Source organism: Haliotis asinina, chromosome 8 (genome assembly GCF_037392515.1).
Source record: "Haliotis asinina isolate JCU_RB_2024 chromosome 8, JCU_Hal_asi_v2, whole genome shotgun sequence".
Taxonomy (NCBI): Eukaryota; Metazoa; Mollusca; class Gastropoda; order Lepetellida; family Haliotidae; genus Haliotis; species Haliotis asinina.
Window position 1 is genome coordinate 39353670 of NC_090287.1, and position 22289 is coordinate 39375958.

At 38.9% G+C, this 22289-nt stretch overlaps 1 protein-coding gene across 3 annotated transcripts in view; it reads right to left on the minus strand.

Moving 5' to 3' along the window:
* LOC137293395 (protein PALS1-like) overlaps nt 1–22289 on the minus strand; it is a 115352-nt gene that overhangs the window by 27011 nt on the left and 66052 nt on the right. The window lies entirely within an intron of this gene.

Consider the following 22289-nt stretch of genomic DNA (forward strand, 5'->3'; position numbering starts at 1 on the left):
ATGGTTTTCAGCTAGATGCTTTCAGCAATGTTCCAGCACTATCACAGTAGGGGACTCTAGAAGTGGGCTCCACACATTGTACTCATGTGCGGAATCAAACCCAGGTCCTTGGCATGATGAGTGGTACTTTCAGCCAGTGCACAGCCCTGTTTTGCTATTAAAAGCAATGTAGCAGTGAAAACCATATGAATGCATCAATAAAAATCAGTGATGACACTGGTTGTTCCATTGCACGAATATTATATATTAATTTCACACAATGAAAAGTCCTAGGATTCAGTCTATTTTGAAGTCCTCCTGAACCTTTAATTCTTCCAACACCCCATCGCCATCATATGCAGTATAAAGAAGCCCGTCTTTGTGAGCTGATTTCTCTACCTTTAGAGAGGAAGCGATTCACCATCAGCAGTAAACCACTCCTGCAGGCATCTGATTCCGTATCTAATAGGAACTTCGGTATTGTCAATATTCGAAATAAAACCTCTCTTAACTTAATCAATATCCAGCAATTTCTGTCAAATCGGTGCTAACAACAGATTGCTTGAAGCTAAAGATGGGAGGATTGAGCATGAAGAGGCTAAATGCCAACCGAGACTCTGTCTGCAGGATGTCTTATTAGTTTCACAGACAAAGTGATCTGGACAACTCGGAAATGATTAAAGAAGAAATTACAAGGAAACCTGTGAATGATACAACCCCAAATACAACACATGAATCCTAACTAGTCACTGTGTGATGGTGTTGGACAAATTCCTTTTCAAATCATTTTATGCAGAATCATGTTTGAAAGAGACCCTTTGAAGCTAATAAAAGTTGTGGAAATTTCAAGCTTCAAATCATAGATATGACGCATAAAGTATGTTGACTATTGGTCACATTATAATTCATAATGTTGAAACAATGTTCTCAATGTGGCCAAGTATGATATAAAATGACATTCCCTGGTGCCATTAATGTGCTGGACAAAATTCTTTTTTAGATCATTTCATGCAGAAACATGCTTCAAAGAGACTTTCAGAAATCAGTGATAGTAAAGGGAATCTCAGTCTACACATCACTTTAAATTAGAGATCATGTTGCATGATGTTCATACAATGTTTGCAGTACAAGTGTGATATAACATGACATTCATTAACCAACAATGACAGCCACAATATTCAATTCACAAACACATCATATTAAACAATGCAAACAATATACCTCAAAATCCATCAGAAATTCCCTCAAGAGCCTTCAGAAATTAATCCGTTGTCCTAAACTGTATTCATCATAAAATGAAAACATTGAAAGTGTAATAATGATGTACAGTACAGCCTTTGTAGACTATGGATGTTTCCTCTCCAACTTGGCAGGGAGCGTGCAGATGGTTTAAGGTGAATGTTTGGCTTACAAGCCTAAATGATGTGCCTCCTCTCACTGTGGTAATTGTGTTGGCCGAGTTATCACATCAACAGGTTAAATCAGTTTACTGGTCACATACAGCACCACTGGACTATCATGGTCAGGGGACTAATTGCAGAGGCCATTTCAGGCGTGTCTTCCAGTTTTGATAGAGGTGTAGGGATGTTATGGACAGATATGGGTCTACTGTCCAACCACTTGGAGGAGGCCTGTCAAGGCCAGTGCTGCAGAAGGTGCTCCAGACTTGTCGCATTGGTTGGTGTGTGGGAGAAACATGGGAACAATGGAGGTGTGGAATTATGATGACACTATGAAAGGTCATCTCTGAGTATTTCCTCAGCCAATTAGCCCAAGATCTGCTTGGGCAGCTTACATGATGTAACCTCAATATGTCACAGAGTTCTAAGAATATGTCTGGGCAAATGAGACTGATAGCAACTTTGACATCTTACATTTGTACATGTTGTAACCTTTATGTCATGAAGTTTCATGAATATTTCTGCTCTAATTAAACAGAGATTAGTTCTGACCTCTGGCATAATTTCTAACACACTGCAGCCTTGAAATGTGCCTATGTTCTCATGGAGACAATTGATCTCAAGATAATGACAAACACCGCCTGTGTCTTAAACAGTACATCCCATCAGGAACTTCAATCAGGCCATACTGCTGCTGACTGAATACCTCAAAACCTTCATTACTGCATGTAGTTTCATTACCTTCAGGGACAAATGCGATTTATTTTATTTGACAACCACACTGAGAAACTTGATGGAGAAATATTAGCCATGTATCCCTGGCAACAAAAATACAATGAATACAAATACCAACACCTTATACTTCTATCTTCTGACATATTACATCCAATGCATAGCTTTGTTATCCTCAAATGACAATGCAAGAGCACACATTTCAAACTTAGGACATAGAAATGGTGGGGAAAAATATTCCTCATTTGTTCACGTCACATCATAACTGCCTAGGAGGTAACTGCACACCTGGTACAGGTAAAAGATGGCCTGACAGGGGAACATTATCAGTCAGCATCATGTCAAGTTCAACACTGACAGCAAACAAAAACAACATGATGCATGACATTGATTAAAGTGTTAGGAAACAACATGTGGTTATAGCTGCAAAAGTTTGTACAAATGTCTGTCCTACTAATCTGTAATGAACACACAGAGCAAATATGAATACATATTTATACATATATAACTGTTGTGATACTACTGATTGAATGTAAATATCTGGGAACGTGTGTGAAAAACAACTTATCAATTAAACATATTCACAAACAACATATTATTTCAGGAAGATTGTGAGACAATACTTGAAACAAATTCTTCAATAGTCATAAATAAAATTATAGGATCTAACCTCAAAGAGGAAATGCTCAAATGTCATCTGTAGTCTTGGAAAGTTTGAAACATAAATCATCTCTATGTCAGATGATGGTCACTGTTGTATTGCATGTCTTGAGTACACTTTGCAAGGCTTTGTAAATTTTCTGTCATATGAAGGTCTAAACTGCCGCATACTCCTTGACACTATATTGCCTTAACCAGTAGAAGGGTGTAAAATATAAACCATCTCTTTTCCTGATGATGATCAATGTTGTATCATATATCTTGAGAAGATGCTGTAATCATCTCTGGAGACCCAACAATCATCATCCCCAATATCACATACCTTGTCTGTTGAATAAATCTGTTATGAAACATTAATCTGATTATGTTCCAAGTACAACCCTCATGGATGTGTCTTGAGCTACCAGCTACCTGTTGGAGTGGAGGCCGCTGTAACAGTGACTCCTGCCTAGGGGGTTCAACTGACAGGTTGCTGGGGGTGAGGGTTAAGCAAGTGTCCATGTCTTTAGTCACATCACCCTGGGGCCAACACATACTGGCTACAGGAATGTACATCACTGAATGTCTTACCAACAGGCATGTGAGATATTCATGATTGTTTACATGTCATTAATCATTATTTGGGGAATAGTTTGTAATTGATTTCATTGTCAAAATTATTTTACGCATCATTTGCAGTGACCAAAGAAACACTGTCTCTTGTTTCCCTCTCTGCGAAAAGATGAGGCAGTGGGATCTTCCAAATCCACTGAGTGATTGAGTCAAGATTAACACAATCTACATCTTTGTGTTAAGGAGTCGACGTGACTGAGTTATGTTTTCTGTATAACACAATTTCAGAATTGTATCTTAGTGTACAATAAAATTCATGCTTTATTCAGATTACACTTCTCAGGAAAGTAAAGGTTCTAGTTCTTCTGTTATGTTAGTTTGAGTCCTATTTGGGATTCGAACCCAAATTCTGAATTATGCACCTAATCACCAGTGCTAAAAGTCTGTCATCTAACCATGTAGATGTGATGGTGGCTGAGTGGGTTAGTTGGCTAACTTTGTGTGCTAGCAATTAGGTACAGTACTCTGGGATTCAAACCCATGACCATGGCATAACAAGCGGGCTATACATGTGTATAACTCAAAATAATATTATCACCTGTGATTATTTGTGCGGGTTAAATATTAAAGGTCAGGTAAAACCATCATGGAAGCTAAATCCCAATTTCGGTTTGCTCTGCACAATTATCAATCACAACTTCAGTCTAAGAAATGAAATTCTGACAAAAAATCAGGTCATACTACAGTAAATGATGTTGTGGGATTCTGCAAGTGGACTTTCACTGAACTACAAGAACACAGTTCTTGTCAGACACTAAGTTCTCAAGTAACAAAGCTATCAGCTGAACACAGGCATGCTTGTTAGTGGCAAGAAGGCTCCAATTAAACTGGTATAATAGGGGCTGGAGTCATCTTGCTTGATCCAGTGTGATAACAGTGTATCTGAATGATGGTCAAGTTGGGTCCAGGTTGAAGGTCAGGGTGGAGTGTTTACTGGTCTGGAGTGGCAAGTGTCTGCCTCTAATTGTCTAGAGGGGTCCAACACTATCAGGGATGCTTGGAGTTAACTGACCAACACTTAATTCTACTAGACATCCACCATGTTGACCAAGCTTGCTGATAAGCAGAAAGGTCAGGTGCATCCTGGTAGCAGAGGAATGAAGGGTGTTCTGTTCACTTATCAAAAGCAACCTGTTGTGAAAATATCATGGAATTCATATACTATCTTGACTGATGTAATGTTACAAGTGAATCCCTTTGAGAATTAAATCAATACCTATATGAAATTTATTATGTGAGTTAATAGCCAAATGCAGCAGATTTCTGTCACTTTTGACAGAACTCGCAATCCACCTGATGATAATTTGTTTGGCTGGTTTAACGCCACAGTAAGCAAATTTCCAGCTCTGTCTGTGAGTGATCTCTAAAGAAAAGAGTCTGGACCAGACAATGCAATGATCAACAGCATGAGTATTGAAAAACCTAATGATAATCAACCATTATGGTTAACATAAGGATGAAACTGGAATTCAATCTACAGACTGTGGATACTGGCAGTTAATGGAGTGAGTGAGTGAGTGAGTGAGTGAGTGAGTGAGTGAGTGAGTGAGTGAGTGAGTGAGTGAGTGAGTGAGTGAGTGAGTGAGTGAGAGCAAGTGAGGCTGAATGCTTCTGGGAACGTCATATAACTTTAATCATAACGTGATGATATGAGAACAAGTGATGTTGGTCTCAAAATTTTACCACTTCAGTTACCTTGGTATTGTGCTGACAAACATAGAAACAACAGGGACAGTGGGACATGAACCCACAGTCATAGAGTCCTGGCACATCTAACGGAAACAGGTCTACACAGCAAATTCTGGTGATTCAGAAGAGTGGTCGCCCCATGACCCTGTTATGGGACACTGCAAACACCAGGGTAAGACAGCATGGAAATCCCATGCCACAGAGCACACGTGAAGGGTATCAGTAGGGTTTACAGTAGGGTGGCCTACAAAGTCTATCTGTGTAGAGCAAAGGCAAACAATGGGAACACTGATCCATGCTGGTGGTGTTTGTTGACACGATATTGCCAGATTGCTGGTGAGATATGTTCTATACCGACCTAGTTTGCCATAACAATGACTGTGATATACTGGTTCACAACGACCATGATGACAGAAAAGATCACCTGTCCATCATTAAATCACTGACATGTCAGCTATGAGGTGAGGTGAGGTGAGGTGAGGTGAGGTGAGGTGAGGTGAGGTGAGGTGAGGTGAGGTGAGGTGAGGTGGGGTGAGGTTAACATTGTTTCACTTTGATAGTAAAGTGCATTTAGAGACTGAAATCACCGACTGATGTGTCAGTTATGAGTAAGACTGAGGCGAATTATAAGGATCAGTGAGTGTGTATATTTTTATATCATTTTTAGAAATATTCCAGCAATATCACAGTGGGGGACAATGTGCTTCATTATACCGTTCGAGGAATTGAATCTGAGTCGCTAGCACGATGAGTTAATGCCTTAATTACCTGATTATCCCAACACCTCATGTCAGTCAAGAAATAAGGTGAGGTGAGGTGATGTGAGGTACAATCAACATTTCTTCATTTCTGAATCAGGTAATGATTAACTTACATGTAAATTATAAGGTGAGGTGAAAAGTCAACTCTGCATTTTACTTTTATTGTTAAGTCCATACAGAGGTGTGGGAGCTAGTACGCCTTCGACCAAGGTCACTTTCCCAGAGTCACCATGACGCAGTTTAACATGGAAACCCACCCAGATACAGTACATGGGTCATGAACCAATCTCTCCATGACTTATCCCCTTACTTAGCTGTATGAAGGGTAATAAGATTTTGTATAGGACAATCATAGATGAAAACTGTCTAATTAGTCCAGAATTTACTACTGCCAAGCCTTCATTTATTCAGATCTGTCTAATCAAAAGGACTTTTGAAATTGGGGTCTACACTGAAAATATAAAATTTCTGTAAGTGGAGAGTCCAAGTGTGTAGGTAGTTGTACAATTCAATGTAATATCATGTTTGAGAGAAGTTGAATGGACTGAAAACACTATATCTAACTTAGTCAGGAACTGAACATTGCATTTTCGTGGACACTTCACCTATTTGGCTGTTTCCGTGTGGCTAATAATCACTGATGACAACAAAGCTTTGCCTTTCACTTGATGTCATGGGTCAAATTATGTAAATGGCTGGACTATCAAACTCGTCTTTGAATGTTTCTCATCAAGCACATCAGAATGTTCAGTTTCAACTCTGAACAAAACACCAGTGTAACCATCTGTTGGCAGGTTTACTTTGAACTATATGTGGACAGGACCTGGGCAAAATCAAAAACTAAGATTCATCATACATAGCACTGTTAAGTTCAGACTCAAAACTTTTTCTCTGTTCTGAACCATTGCTGTATCAGGGTTGTAGGTAGACCAGGTAGCTGCCCCCTAGAATTGTTTTAGATTACTTTTTATGCATCAAATTATTGACATAGGATTCTTTTTTTAACATTAGTGCCCTCCTTATTATGAAAAGTTTAACTATGGCCCTGTGTAATACAATGCATATTGGTACAGAAGATTTGAAGAGTAACCAGTTCACCTTGTACTGGAGTACATATACTGATATACAAACATATATTGATACAAAAATGATCTTCGGCATACTTACTTACCTGTAATCACTACCATACAACAGCCTAGGTCATTGCCAAGATTGCCAAGAACAAAATACAACCACCTGTAATTAAGGCCTGGGTAGTTCATGAAATTCCTTGTGGAGATAGATATCAAATCACATTGGAATGTGCATGCCATTAGATCCTGTCTTGATGGAAAATCTCTGGCAGGTTCTCCTACAAGTACAGGGGCCAGGTCAGACACTGATAGATATCTATATATGTTGGCAGTTATTATGATTTCTGGCTGTTTGTTTGTAATGATCAGACAAACAGCATAATTAAGCAGGAGATTCTTTCAAAAAATGGTGAGGCGGTGGGGTGGCCCAGTGGTTAAAGTGCTTGCTTGTCATTCCAAAGATCTGGGTTCAATTCCATATATGGGTACAGTGTTTGAAGTCCATTTCTAGCAGTGTTATCATACTTTTAAGCCATTAACATGTCTGAATTAAAAGTATTTCAGCTTTGAAGGAGTTTGATCGACACTGAACACTGATCATAATTAGTGCAGAATTTCCTTGGAGCCATTATAATCATCTTCCAAAATATGGGCATTATTTTTCCTAGTTCATGTAAATGAACTCGTACTTCATACAAGGCCTACCAGTATATCAAGCACACCTTGTTACAGTGCAAAGTCGCCAGGTTACATGCTGGACTAAAGTTCTCCTTGCTTTAGGAAGGATATTTGTTTGGAATGTTCATTCACCCATTAATAAGTGATCTATTCCAGTATACAAGATTATGCTTAGTAATATGACTCATATCACTATAGCCCACTTTTTCCATGTTTTATGATTTATTCAAAAATATCACATGATCGGCCTTTGATACAAAGTAAACATCAGATATTTGAGCATATCATATGATTCATATCAAAACACTGTCACTAACACATCACGCATGGAGATCGTTTAAATCTAGAAGCTGCAAGACAATACTACAATTAATGACATATACCTGACTGCAACATGGGATATTGAATAGTATCTTATGCCTTGATTGTACTGAAAATATAAGGATGACCTGTGACAGCATCAACATTGAAACAGTGCCCTATCACCATATATACACCAATAATAAGTCAATTGCTACTTTTTCTAATGATTCCTGATTAACCTAGTAAGCCTTATGTGATGACGCCGTAGCAGACAATTTCCTAGTTACCAACGTCATGATGAAATCTGATGCCATATATCGACTTCTTGCTTTATATGAGGAAGGATGCATATCAGTTCATAAGTTATGGAAAATATTGGGGTTTCCGCAGAGTACCTTTTACAGACTTATTGCCAGATGTCAAGTTGCTGGCAGTTTTCAGCGCAAGCTGGGCTCGGGAGGTCCTCTTAAACTGGGTGGAAATGACAAGTGACGACTCACAACTGGTGGCGGTGCATTTAAAAACTGGTCGGCTAAACAACTGGGTGGGCATGCCACAACCTTAGGGAGCATTAGAGTATCTAAATGTACTGTAAGGCGGAGTTTAAAGGAATATGGTATCATGAAGAAAGTGTCAACAATCTAAGGTTCCGTCGATGATGCAAGAGTACAAGCAGAAAAGACGGGAGTGATGTGAGTGAAAAAGGACACTGACTTTTCAAACTGGATATTTACAGATGAATCTAATTTCTAATTTTTCCGAAATGGAAAATGCCGAAAAATGTGCCCAAAGTTCTGTAATGGTATGATGGTATCATGTGATGTGATGGTATGGGGTGGTATCAGGAAATTTGGCTTAATGCCACTTCTGGAAATTACTGAAGGACTGCTAGATTCAAATACTGGACAGAGTGGAATTCCTGATGTTATGCAATGACATAATGCCTGCGTATACATGTCTGCCCACATCACGTCGTATTGAACAGTGTTTAGAGAGAAATGGTGGACTGACTGACTATTGACTTATTGTGAATTATTCAACACTTTTCATAAATCTATGTCAATTATTAAATCAAGATGTGGAATCAAAACTTGTCTCATTTGTTTTCGCTCGATACTGTACAGTTCATTGATTGTCTGTCTCACAGTCCCTGAACCATGTTATTTTCACTACAGCCCAGCCCTCCATGCAGTGCTGAGGCTCTATAGAGCAAGTCCAGATTTCCCCAGGTTCTGAATTTTGGGCCCTTTTTTAGTTAAAATAGGTTTGTTTGTTATTATGAAAGTTACATATATTCAGAGACTGATCATTCATTGATTTCTTCAGTTCCAAGGTCTTAAAAATTCTAATGATACATTAACATGATCAAAAGACAATTTAAACAAAATCTACCAATTCCTTGATTCCATCGACTAAATGTTATGATTGACGTACCCTGCCGATGAGAGTTCCCCTGCTCCTCACCACTCTGCAGGGTTCCAACTACATACACATACATGATGCACTCCCAGGAATCTCAGGAACTACACTACAGACACTGTGAAATGGTGACCTCTGACTCTCTCTAGCTGGTGTAGGTTCATCGTTTCCACAGAAGTGATGACAGTTTCATGTTTTCAAACACTGCAGGCCAGGTTGGGTGTGAGGAGGAATGCCACAGCTTCATCAGGTTGTATGTCATGGATCACAACACTAAATGGTCTGGCCGTTCACACACAAGAAATCACATGATTTTTAAAAGTGGTAATCCTTGTCTCCTTCAGAATATCTAAAATTTCATATCCACACACTGAAACTTATCCATGTTAAAAAAAGAGACAGGCAGTGTAGTCAGATTAATCCAGTACACAGAAGTACAACCACTGTCTGATATCTTCCAACACATCTGAGTATTTGTAATTCGCATAAATAAAGTGGTATTCCTGGCAAGGCCTAAATCAGCAAGCACCCCTTGGTATAGTGCTTAGTTGTCTAGATATATGCTAGACTACCAGTATTTTCTCCTTCAGGTAGATTCTGTGAGTATATGTGGATGTGCCTGGCAACAAAATCATCCTTTACCAACAATATTTCGTAGTCCAACTCCATCCATGTGAAAGGCTATCAGTTCAATTGTCTGAATCCACCAACACCTCAGGACAAAGCAGTCACTGAGTCAGTACAACATCAGCACAACACACATCCTCATAGATCTATAAACGTTCACTGACGAGCCACCTTTAATCATTCATCAGGTTGCAGAATGGTTCTTCAACCAACCACAGTCAAGGTCACACAACGCTGGAAACAAACTGTGCTGTCACTCATGTAGCCTCTCCAGAGAATAACTGATGCTCTCGTCTGTACAGATACCCTGCAGGCCACTACATGTGTTTAGGTATATATGACCTTTGATGTCACCCTTTATTTAGTCTCCAAGAACAAATGGATAACTCAACCGACTTGAGGGTCTCCGTGCACAGTGTTACATCACACTACAGATAACACCAGCAGGATGACTTTGGAGAAACATGTTCCTCCCCTTTGGATGGTTTAACTCCTTTATATCTTTGTTATCACAGATCTGTGATCGCTACATGCAACATGTAGACTAGATAGCATTTGGGTAGTGTTGACTGAGTCCGACACTGAGTCTTACATCCACATTGAAATCCTTATCCTCTGTACCATAAACAAACATACAATATAGTCCAGTTGATAACAGAGGATGTTCCAATGCAACCCGACACTGTTAATTGCTGATGTGGAGATGGTCCGGATAGCTATTCATGTACGTCTGCTCTCATCAATCAGAACAGTTTACAAACAAGTGAGATTATATGCATTCTCAATCACAGATCCCGGACATAAGTTATAGTTTTCGGTAATGGCAATTATGGGCAGACAGTTATCCTCTTGTCCGATAATCAGTATTAGATGTTGATTGTACTATCCAGAGTCATGGATTCCAGATGATTCCAACCTGTGGCCTTTGTAATTAATAAAATATTCAGGCCTGTGATCAGGGTTGTTATCAGACACGCTTGCAGCAAAATGTTTGAGTAAAAATCTATACCTTTATCTGGGACTAACCTCAGACAACGTCTTCTTGGGAAACATTATCCAATTAGCTGAAACATTATCAATACAAAGAGAAAGCTATACGTCCCAAATGAAGGCTTTCCTCCATCAGACAAGCCTCCACAGCCATAGCGAGGTTATGAGTCATTTGAAGTTCACTCTGTGTGGTATTTTAAACTGAATAATACTTCAGATAACAAGCCTGATCCTTGTTGAACAAAATGCCATAATATCTTATGATACTCTCACTGCAACCATTCTCAGGATTTGTTGGCTGAGTAGCAATAAGTCTTTCATGGTTTATTCATTGTATGGGGCCATATACTTTGTGGCCATATAAACAGTGCAATACACAGAACATACTTAACAAGCTGTAATGCTCTTTGATGAACAAAATGTCACAATATCTTACGACAGCTGGTATGTTTACTCTTCATAGTGTTTTGCTTCAACAGATGGAAGGTTATCAAGGATCTCCTGATATCAGCCGGGGCCCTGAATACCTTTGGGGAACCACTTAATGGATCAGCAATGTTCAATTACATGCAAATGTTGGTTCAGATGTCCAGGTTATCTCCAGCCTGTCGCCATGATGGCTTCCATTGCTAGGCATGAGGATCATATCTGATACAGCTCAGTAGAAACATATCATGTTGGTTGTTGTACAACGAGGAAAAGGTTCTAAGTCAAGTAGGATAGTTTCCTCCATGGGATTTATGCAACAAGTCTTTTCCAACTCCATGTGCCAGTTAATTACATTCTTATATATGATAGCTATGTCACACAAACACCACTTTCAACAACTGGATACTAAACATTCTCTGCTAACTTCAGATTTAAGTTTCACCTTACATTTCTATCCTTTTCCACGCAAAATGTCTGGCTTTACTGATACTTGATCCAAATGAAGTACACATCCATTGCACTGTTGCGCTCTTGATAGACCCTTGTATCATGTGTACCAACTTGCAAAAAGCATGTTTCCTGCATGTCACCATCAGGTGTCCTATGTCCTCCAGCAAGTGTCTCTACACACTCTGACATTTTGCCATAGTATAATACTTCATGTAACATTCATATGCCAGTATGGCTGATTTTTTTTCATGGGAAGCTGTCAGGCAGGTTTCCCGTCTGTGAAATCTTTAAAGACCTGTGGAGTGCTTTCCTTTCATCTTAGTTTTCCTTCATTCGTAATGTCCAACCACAAATGTGAAGGCAGTAGTATACACTGACCCAGAACTTGTAGCTGATCCTGATGACGTTCTCACATAGGTACCAGCATGTACGTAGTCACAATGAAACATGACACCACTGATGTCCTATATTCTTCTAGGTACATTTGATTCACTACCAGGGATACTCTGACTTGACTGGTTACATGCTGATGAATAATCCACAACCATTCTATGTAACCAAACTATACTTCAACTACATTCTGTTCATTTAAGTGTTCATCTTCCAAAACCCTGGAAAGTTTAGAATCTTTTCCAGACATCAGTAATTGATAACAAATGAGATGAGCTGCTGAACAACACATGAAATATTAGTATGAATTTCTCAAGTTACAAATACCAAAAGTTACTCCCCATCTAATCCTTGGTACAAGTATAAAGTCGCAAATTTCATATATTTTTAAGACCCTGACCTTGACAGCTTGTGTACTACAGGATTCCAGATAACAAATAAGTAACTGAAGTATCATCATCATCATCATCATCATCATCATTTGGAGTTTAATGTCAGCTTCAGTCTGTAGCTTAGGTCACCGAAAGACCAAATCCAAGACATCTTAACAATGCTTAAATAACAGACACACAAAAACAGCTTGCAGAGAGGGCAATAAAACAAATATGGTTACATGCATATAATCTATTTACAGCTATATAAAATGGTTGTGGACGTTTAAAATATACTACCCTGTTACCACTTTTCCTCAATTAAACACTTGGACAGGAAAGTTAAGATTTTCCTTCATCAGCTCCTAAAATGCCACTCAAACAGATTAAACCCTTGGAGTTTAAAACAGATTTTTCCAAGGTAGTTCTGGAGACCATAAACAAACACACCCTATCTTCAACTGAAAATGGACCACAACTCTCCTCAGTTATCCTGAAAAAGCCAATGAAATTCTCACATTTGTGACCCTGTATACATTATTTACTCATCTCATTCTACGCTATCTTACCAGTTATACCACCCCACTGGGTTATATAACATCCAGCGTTATCACACCCTGCTCATCTACATCAAATATTGGCTGAAGTATTATTCAACTCTGACTGAGGGCTAAGTAAACATCCCATGGTTCAGTACGTGGTATCATGGAGCTGGAGTTGGTTCTTTACATCGTTCTCCTTCAAACTGTTTACATTTTCTGCTGCTTGTGATTATATGTATTCATCAACATGATCAAAGGGAACTGTCTTGCAGGATTTACATGCTGCTTGACAATGTGGCTCATCAATCATGTTACACATAGATTATTGACATGCATGTATTTGTTCTAGAAATTGAAGGTAAACTTATATTTGACTTGATTTGGAGGTTATATAATGGAAGAACAATTTGAATTTGACTAATCTGACAACAATGACAATTATGGGACGTATACAAGCATCATGTGACAGTAACAAGGTCATTACAGGTTGGAGGTTGAGTGGGGTTTAAAGTCATGGCTGTGGGTTACCTAAAAGCATTGTCATGGCAAAGACCCAGGTTTCATTCCATACATGGACACAATGTGTCCCTTGCCACAATATTGCTAAAAGCAGCACAAAACTAAACTCACTCACTCAAAGTCATGTTCAATACTATTTCACTGATTTAGCAATGAGTATGCAATATGTGACTTCAAGCACTGGTCAAGCCAACTGCTGGTTCTAGTTCTTACCACTATGAGATTACACCACACTTTATCATTGCTACCTCTCAGCATAGTCTGCCTCACTGTCCCCAAACCACATTACTTCCCCTACTGCCAAGCCCTCCCTGCAATGCTTAAGTACCAAATGAAGCAAGTCTATATTTCCTCAGGTTCTGAATCTCACACCTCACTGGAGCTCCTTTTCAATGCAAATGGGTAAATTTGTCACTATAAACTTAATTTATTCGGAGGCAAAGCCTTAGTCTACCCCACTGCACTATATATGGACTCTTTAGTGACTATTCTTGGTTTTATCTCCCTCAACATGTTTCAGTACGTGATCATGGTGAATGTGGTGATTAATAGAAGTTGTTCAGTGGTCACAAGGGGGGATGGGTTGATGTGTCCTCGATGTTTGTTTATGTTCCTTGAGCCTGCAGGTATTGAGTTAGTAAAGTCACTGTGGTGTTAACTGCCCTTCTTAATATTCACAGGGACTATATTTGAATCTTTTGTCAAAATATATTTTTTTGGAATCAGTGGCAAATATTTTGTAGCCAGCACACACACACACAAACAAGACTTCCTTCCACTGCATTTGCAAAACATTGGTAATTTCTGTGCATCATGTATAATTTGATGTTATTCGAGAGAAAGAAGTACTATTACGAAGTTCCGAATGAGTTGCTATTGGCAGTGGGGTATATTGAAACTCACCTTACTTGTAAGTGGGGTACATGGAAATGTACCTTACTTGTAAGTGGGGTACATTGAAACGTACCTTACTTGTAAGTGGGGTACATGGAAATGTACTTTTCTTGTAAGTGGGGTACATTGAAATGTACCTTACTTGTAAGTGGGGTACATTGAAATGTACCTTACATGTAAGTGGGGTAGATGGAAATGTACCTTACTTGTAAGTGGGGTACATGGAAAATAATAGAAGAGCTCTTAGGCAGTCAGAAAAGAACCTTTATGTGAAGATAATGAACACTGTACACATGACCAGTTACAGATCCACAGTACAGAGGAGCATTGTGTGACAAAAAGGCTTCCTGACCATGTTGATTGTGTCCATAACCAACAATAAGAAATAAAGTACCACAAAGTCAAAGTGTAAACAGGAGCTCATGTTGTTTGCTAGATATGTGGAATCTTCTGATAAATACATTCCAATACTAAGATAGTATCAAAACATATTTATCAGAACTAACAATATTTGAAAGGGAAGAATTACGCCTGCTGTTGGTCAAAGTTCTCAGTCGATGAATGAGTCACGTTTAACACAGCTTTTTGCAATACTCTAGCAATATCACACTGGTGGACACCAGAAACGAGCTTCACACATTGTTGTCATGTGGGTTTTTTCAAGATATGTTGACAAAAGATTCCATTCCTGAAGGCATGCTATTATAGCAACAACTATAGTTATATTCTTACATCTATTTCATCGGTAGCAGGACCATTAAAGATATGGAAAAATATAACTTCAAGGTCAACTTTACTGCGATTAATTCTGTGTTAAATGCCACTAAATTTAAAAAAATCCTAACTTTTTCAATAAACTGTTAAAAAATGGCAATTTGACTCTCATGGGCACCAAGTATGGAAACCTACATTAATCACTGACGTTCCATTCTGGAGTCAGCTTAAACTTGATCAGCCAAGTCAGTAAGCTTGACAACAAAATCCCTGTTCAGCCTAGAGTTAGGTAGCTGAGTATTACAGAGAACTGTCTCTATCTTGAATGATCTTGTTTTGTAACAGCATGTGGATACCAGATATTCCAGAGTTTCCCATCCATTGACAGACCTTGACACAAAGCTGGCATATGACAGCATATCAGCTCATAGATATAACAAACAAATCTTGGGTTTGCTGTGTAAGGCTATATAACAAACATACTGTTTCCTTTGAACACCCTACAACATTGACTTGCTGTCCATTGGACATTTACAGGAACTCCGTAACTGCATTATTTTCCCTACTGCCTACTGATCTGCCTAGAACACCTAGACTTATGCTTAGACTCTGAATATATGTAAGAACAAACCCATTTAAATTGAAAAGAGGCCCGGGGAACCAGAAATTCAGATCATGGGGAAATCCTGACTTGCTTCATCTAGAGCTTCAGCGCTGCAGACAGTGCGGGGCTGTAGGGAAAATTATGTGGTTCAAGGATTGTAAGACTGACTACAGCCCTCCCTGCAATGCTAAATCCTAAATAAAGCAAGTCCAGGCTTTCACTGGTTCATTCTCTCTGAATCTCCAATCTGACAGGAATGAGTCTACATGCCTCAGCTCCAGAAATAAAGAATTGTTCTAAGCTCCATTTGGATTTTATGTGTAGATAAATATTCTAAAAATATTTCAAAGACGCTAGGGTATCAAATTACTTACATTACTGTAAATTCCCTAATGGTAAGAACTGCAGTTACATTATGCCCTGATGATAACGCTGAGTAGCGCCCTTAGGGACAGAGATCAAACACATTGTGAGCTATAAGTAGCAATTCGGGAGTCATAACTGACAAATTGTGATTAATGGCTTGAAGATCTCATCTGTGATTGTATTTTGAGACAGAAGGAGCTTTATATGCATATTACTTCAAAAGGAAACAGGGTCGTTGTACTTTGTAGTTCACCATGGTTGAAGTCTAATCAGTCTACCTTTCTGGATACACTAAACATCAAGAACATGAAATACCAAGTGACATCAGTCTATGTCACTAAGCCACAAGCATGACAGACAAACCAAGAATCACGTTCAGCCTGAATCAGGGATTCAAACCCATGAAGTCATCTTAACCATTTGTAATATTAAGACAAGAATATTTGCCTTGTTTCTGAGCTAGCAAGACTCCTTGTAATGAGCTCATATCCACCTTGAAGTCAGCATAACAGTATGGTGCAGACCACATCCTGCAACAATCACAGATTACAGAAGATAATAGTATTTATACCCCTGGCAGTCCTGTAATACTACATAGTCTGATCTGCCTGCATAATCTGATATACTCCATGCTATATAACTGGTACTGGACCAGAAAGGATATACCTGTACAGTAAGTTTTCCTAAGCATTTAACTGCATTTCCTCAAACTGTAGCATTCCTAAAGTTGTCTCTATTGCACACAAGGGACTTGAGTGGCTCCATGCCAACGTGATCATCCTTGCAGGGCTAATTAGCCTGAGCTGACCTGGGAGACATACAAATTAATCATTATTGATGGTTCAGTGATCATCCAGGCCACCATGATAAGCTCTGTTGCATTATCGATCATATCAAACTTGCAAGTCAATAATAAATTCCAATGATGATAAATTATGCTTACTTCAGGCCTTCAAGCATTTCATGAAAGTTCAACCGTGATGTCATATACCGAATGAAGATAAAAATTATGAAAATGTCCATATTCTGCCGTTCATAGCAATCTGTGATCACGGATCATACACGATCAGAATTGATCTGCACTGTCAGTCTGATATGAATATATGTACACTTACAATATCTGTTATGTAGATGAATATGGAAAGCAACCCCCAAAGGTAATAAGTGAGCAGATCTTGAGTGAACTGCAATTGAGTCTAACTCCACTGTGATTCAGTCACAATTAGCTTGATGTGGGAACGAAGTCAAAAATGATGATGTTCTTAGATGTTCACATTCTTGGTGCAATCCAGCAGGACTATATTTTTTCCCAAACCACAAGCAAAACTATTTTATTTTTCAAACCAAGAAGAGGACTATGTTTTTCCCAAATCAAGCACTATCATAAGAACAAACTAAGAGTTTAACCCATGATTACATCACACCCTAAGCAACACAGCAAAACAGACCATCTGTACGCATGATGAAATTACAAAACGTTTTTCAGTTAATAATGATGATGAAGACACAAACAGAGGAGGTAAGCCCAAGTAACTTTGGTGAAACCTTTGATCAGGTCATGTACTGATGAGAGCTTAAACCCAAACAACCTGGACACATGTGAAAGCAGCTAAAATCATGTTAATTTGCACAAGTCTTCTAAATAATAATTTCAGTTTCAAATCATAATGCGTAGGTCAGAAGAAAAAAACAAACAAAAAACAAATTGTCCTTATTAAAGACTTCTTCAGAAGTACTGTTTGATCATCTGGACGTACATATCAGAAAGAAATCTTATACATTCTGGAATACATCATTCAGTATAGATTTTGAGCAGGGCTAGAAGCAATTCTGCCATGACATTTGAAAAAGACACAAATTCACGCTCAAGCAAGTCAGATTTATACGAAGACTTAATTACAAGTTTACTTACTTCATACAGTTTGTATTATCAAATGTAATCCATGGTCCCAATTGTTCTCTACAGCTCTTAAACAACAAAGACACACAGTGAAGCGGTAAGAAATCTGCAGTGCTATTTCATGTTGCATGTGACAGACTCTCCACTGAGTAAGACTGTTTGATATCTTCAGGTTTCCAAGGAGAGTTATGACACACACATTACACCAGCCTCAGATCCTATCTTTGGAACAGACAACTGACTGGCTGTCACATGCAGGGCTTGTCACCAAACTCAGCCCCAGACAAACATGTGTGGTTGATGACAGCTTACAATGACTGCAGCCGCAAACAAAGCTGTCAATGAGACCTCTGTCCTCTGCCAGCATCACAGTGATGGCCTGAAATCTCTCACCTCAGTGTTGGACATCAAAATAGCAACAAGAATGTCTGTGGTGGTCATCAACAGACAGAAGCTGCACCAGAGAGGAGAAAGTCAGTGGCCATCATACCAGTTTCTGACAGATTTCAAGTTTGATATGATACCAGTTGCTCTAAAGTATTTTGCCAGATATGATCCCAGTTTCCTTCAGGAACACCTGATATGGTACAGGTTTTGGCTAGTATTAGGTCTGATATGATACAGGTTCTTGCATGTACTATGTCTGATATGAGACTAGATTCTTGCAAGTATTATGTCTGATATGATATAAGTTTCTTGAGTGAGTGAGTAAGTGAGTGAGTGAGTTTAGTTTTACACCACACTCAGCAATATTCCAGCTATATGGTGGCCTTCTGTAAATAATCAGGTCTGGACCAGACAATCCAGTGGTCAACAACATGAGCATCGATCTGCGCAATTGGGAACCGATGACATGTGTCAACCAAGTCAGCAAACCTGACTACCCGATGCCATTAGTCGCCTCTTACCACAAGCACAGTCGCCTTTTATGGCAAGCATGGGTTGCTGAATGCCTGTTCTACACCGGGACCTTCACGGGTCTAGACACGTTTATTGCAAGAATTATGTCTGATAAACCAGTTTCTTGCAAGTATTATGTCTGATATACCAGTTTCTTGCAAGTATTATGTCTGATATGATACCAGTTTCTTGCAAGTATTATGTCTCATATAATACCAGTCTCTGACAAACTTCATGCCTGGTACAAAGTTTTCTGCAAGTACAGTCACCTACAGTTACCATGACCTCAAAAGGGACAACCAGTTTGACTGAAATATACAATAACAGTTTCATCACCTATGCCAGTTCATTGAACATGTTGAAGGGGTGGTGTTATAGTCTATTGCTAGTGGTTGACGTGGGTTAGCTCATTATAATCACTAGGCTAATCCCCCCCACCCATTCAAGTAAAAACAAGTAGAACAATGTGAAAATCAGGAACTTATAACTGTTGATTGGATATGCCTGTGTCTGACAAGAATTAGGTTGCTAGGTTAGCATCCTGACATATAAAAACTAACCAAATCACAACTTGAAAACATACACAGATTCACTTAATTGAATAGACGATAGTTGATATGGTTAATCCTCTTTCCAGCTTATCAGCAAGAATTCTATGAACTGTTGTGATAATCCATGCAGTATTACAGATTGTTCCCTGTAATAGTCGTATGGCTGCAGAGAAAACTGTTCTATGGACATTCGTATCAAGTCAGTTAATCAGAATGCAATAAAACTAGACAGTTAATTCGCATTTCATGCATTATAAATATTCCTATCTCAATAGTGAACAAAAATAAACCTAATGAGAAAACTTTAACAAAATTCAATAAATACTGCCAAACATCCAATGTTTAGTCGAACATTTTGACAGGAATCTTTTAAACTTATACATAATGTTCCATAAGTGTGTTTTTTTTAAGTTGAGCAGAAATTAAAGAATACTTACTTGTGATTATCGAAAGACTTTCAAAGTCCATGATACTGTCTCCATCACACAAACTGTACACAATAGTTAGTAAAACTTTATTTCAGTCTGATACTGGATTGAAAAAGCCACCATCCATGAACGCTGAACACTACAGGATGACACTACTCCAAAACTAACAACTGCACTTCTTGCTCACCGTTTTTCAACACATACAGAAAGAAATTAACATGGCCATATCCTTACATGCTATAAAAACATCCATGCTAGCAACCTTCTTAGCCGAGGCGTCAAACACTCAAAATACCAATTCATTCTCCATCGCTTGGTTCAAGCATCTTCTATACATTCCCAAAGGCTGACAGAATTTACCCTGAATTGAAAACCTACGGAAGAATGATTCTCCGATTCTAAGAGGAACAGGATGAAGTACATAATGACTTGAAAGCCCTGGAATGACAGCCTGGTGAAAAAAGTTTGAAATTACACGCATATGTACTGAAGGGGAATTGATTTTATGAGGTGCCGTCAAAGACCCTGGGGTAAAGTGGAAAAGGAGGTGATACGTTTCCTTGACGCACGAGTTCCACTAGCTCATAAGAACCATCACTGCCAAGCCATCATCACCAGGCCAGGGGTCCCCGAGCCATCATCAAGGTGATCAATACTACTTGCTGTCCCGAAATCTGTCCATGTTGGACCAGGAGGTTTCAATGCTAGTCATCAGGTGACCTCTAAATGAGTGAGTGAGTGAGTGAGTGAGTGAGTGAGTGAGTGAGTGAGTGAGTGAGTGAGTGAGTGAGAGATGCATAACACACATACATCCACAGTCAAAACACCATGGCTTTAAAACAAGTTTCAGAAAAGAGAATACACAGTTACTACATGAATGATTTACTGAGCTGAGTTTAAGACTGCATGAAAAAGTATGTCTTCTACACCATGAAGCCTGAAGGTGCTTTAGTGACTGAAACTGAGGACCCTTGACTATCCACATGGCTGTTGTCACCAATGCTGATTCTTTGCCCGAACATGGTTACATTATGACATTGCAAGTAACAGAAATATCTCATTTGCTGCTATAAAAGAGCACAATCTCATTTCCTGGTGTGATATTGTGAAAAAAACCCAGTATGATTTCAATTGCTGGTACAACTGTGCATCATTCATTTTAAACATTCAAGACATTGCTTTATTAATCCTCAGTGAGGTTGGTAATTAGAGGATGTTGTCATGGCCGTATAGCTATGACAAAATATCTGAATGAGATAATGAAATGCAATTTGGCAATTGAATTTGAAAGAAATTGATCATTTGTAATGCCATGTTTTGCGAAAGTGGTTACTAACAAATCAAAACTCATTTATGTTTTGTCAAAAAAACAAAAACAAACATGACAGGAACACACCAAGGACTGTCATGTTCCAAAACTAGTGCAAGAAATCACCTTTCTTCAACGTGTCAGTATCCTTGTAGTGACACTGCCCCATACCTCATGTCCCATGTCGCATATTACGAGTATAATTGAAGGGACAATGTTTTATATCAAGGACTGGACTAGACAATTAAGTGACTAGCACTGTGAACAACAATCTGCAACACTGGGATGCTATGCCCTCCACAAGTCTCTGTACCTGATCCCCCTGACCCTTTTGGTCTCCTCTAACAACCAGCATGGATTCCTGGGGGTCCAGTTCGAAGTCAGGCACCCCAAATGGTCCCCCAACTGGCCACGCTGGTACAAAAGAACTACGATAGAAACTTCCAATCTGTAAAGTTAGCCAACCTACATTAAACAACCTAAAAACCTTTTAACAAATGCAACTCTGAAATTAGCCCCAGAACACACTTGACGACGCAGGTTGCCATGTATAAAGACCGCAGGGCCCTGTAATTGACTCTTTCAATATTGACCCCCTTCCACCTTTGGTCGAACCCTCTTGCTTTCTGTATGCTCTCACCACCATACACAAAGCACCTGTATAAAGGTCATCTTGACACAGCCTTCTCATCACCCTGCACACATCGTTAACCATGAATAATACAAGTAGATTTACACTTTGGCTGGAAAAAATATTCCATCTTCCCTGTGACTGGAAAGCTGTTTAATGGTGTTATACAATGGTGTCTGACATCTGTCAATTATATTTAACATCATGCCATATATATTTGATCTTCTGTATGATGTTATATATCAATCACATCGTATCTGCCTTTCAATTAATATTTCCATATTATCTACAACTGAGTCATGATACAAAAGATTAATGGCAAAATTCTTTTTACTGATCCTGTCTTCTGTTACCTTGTCTATGATAAA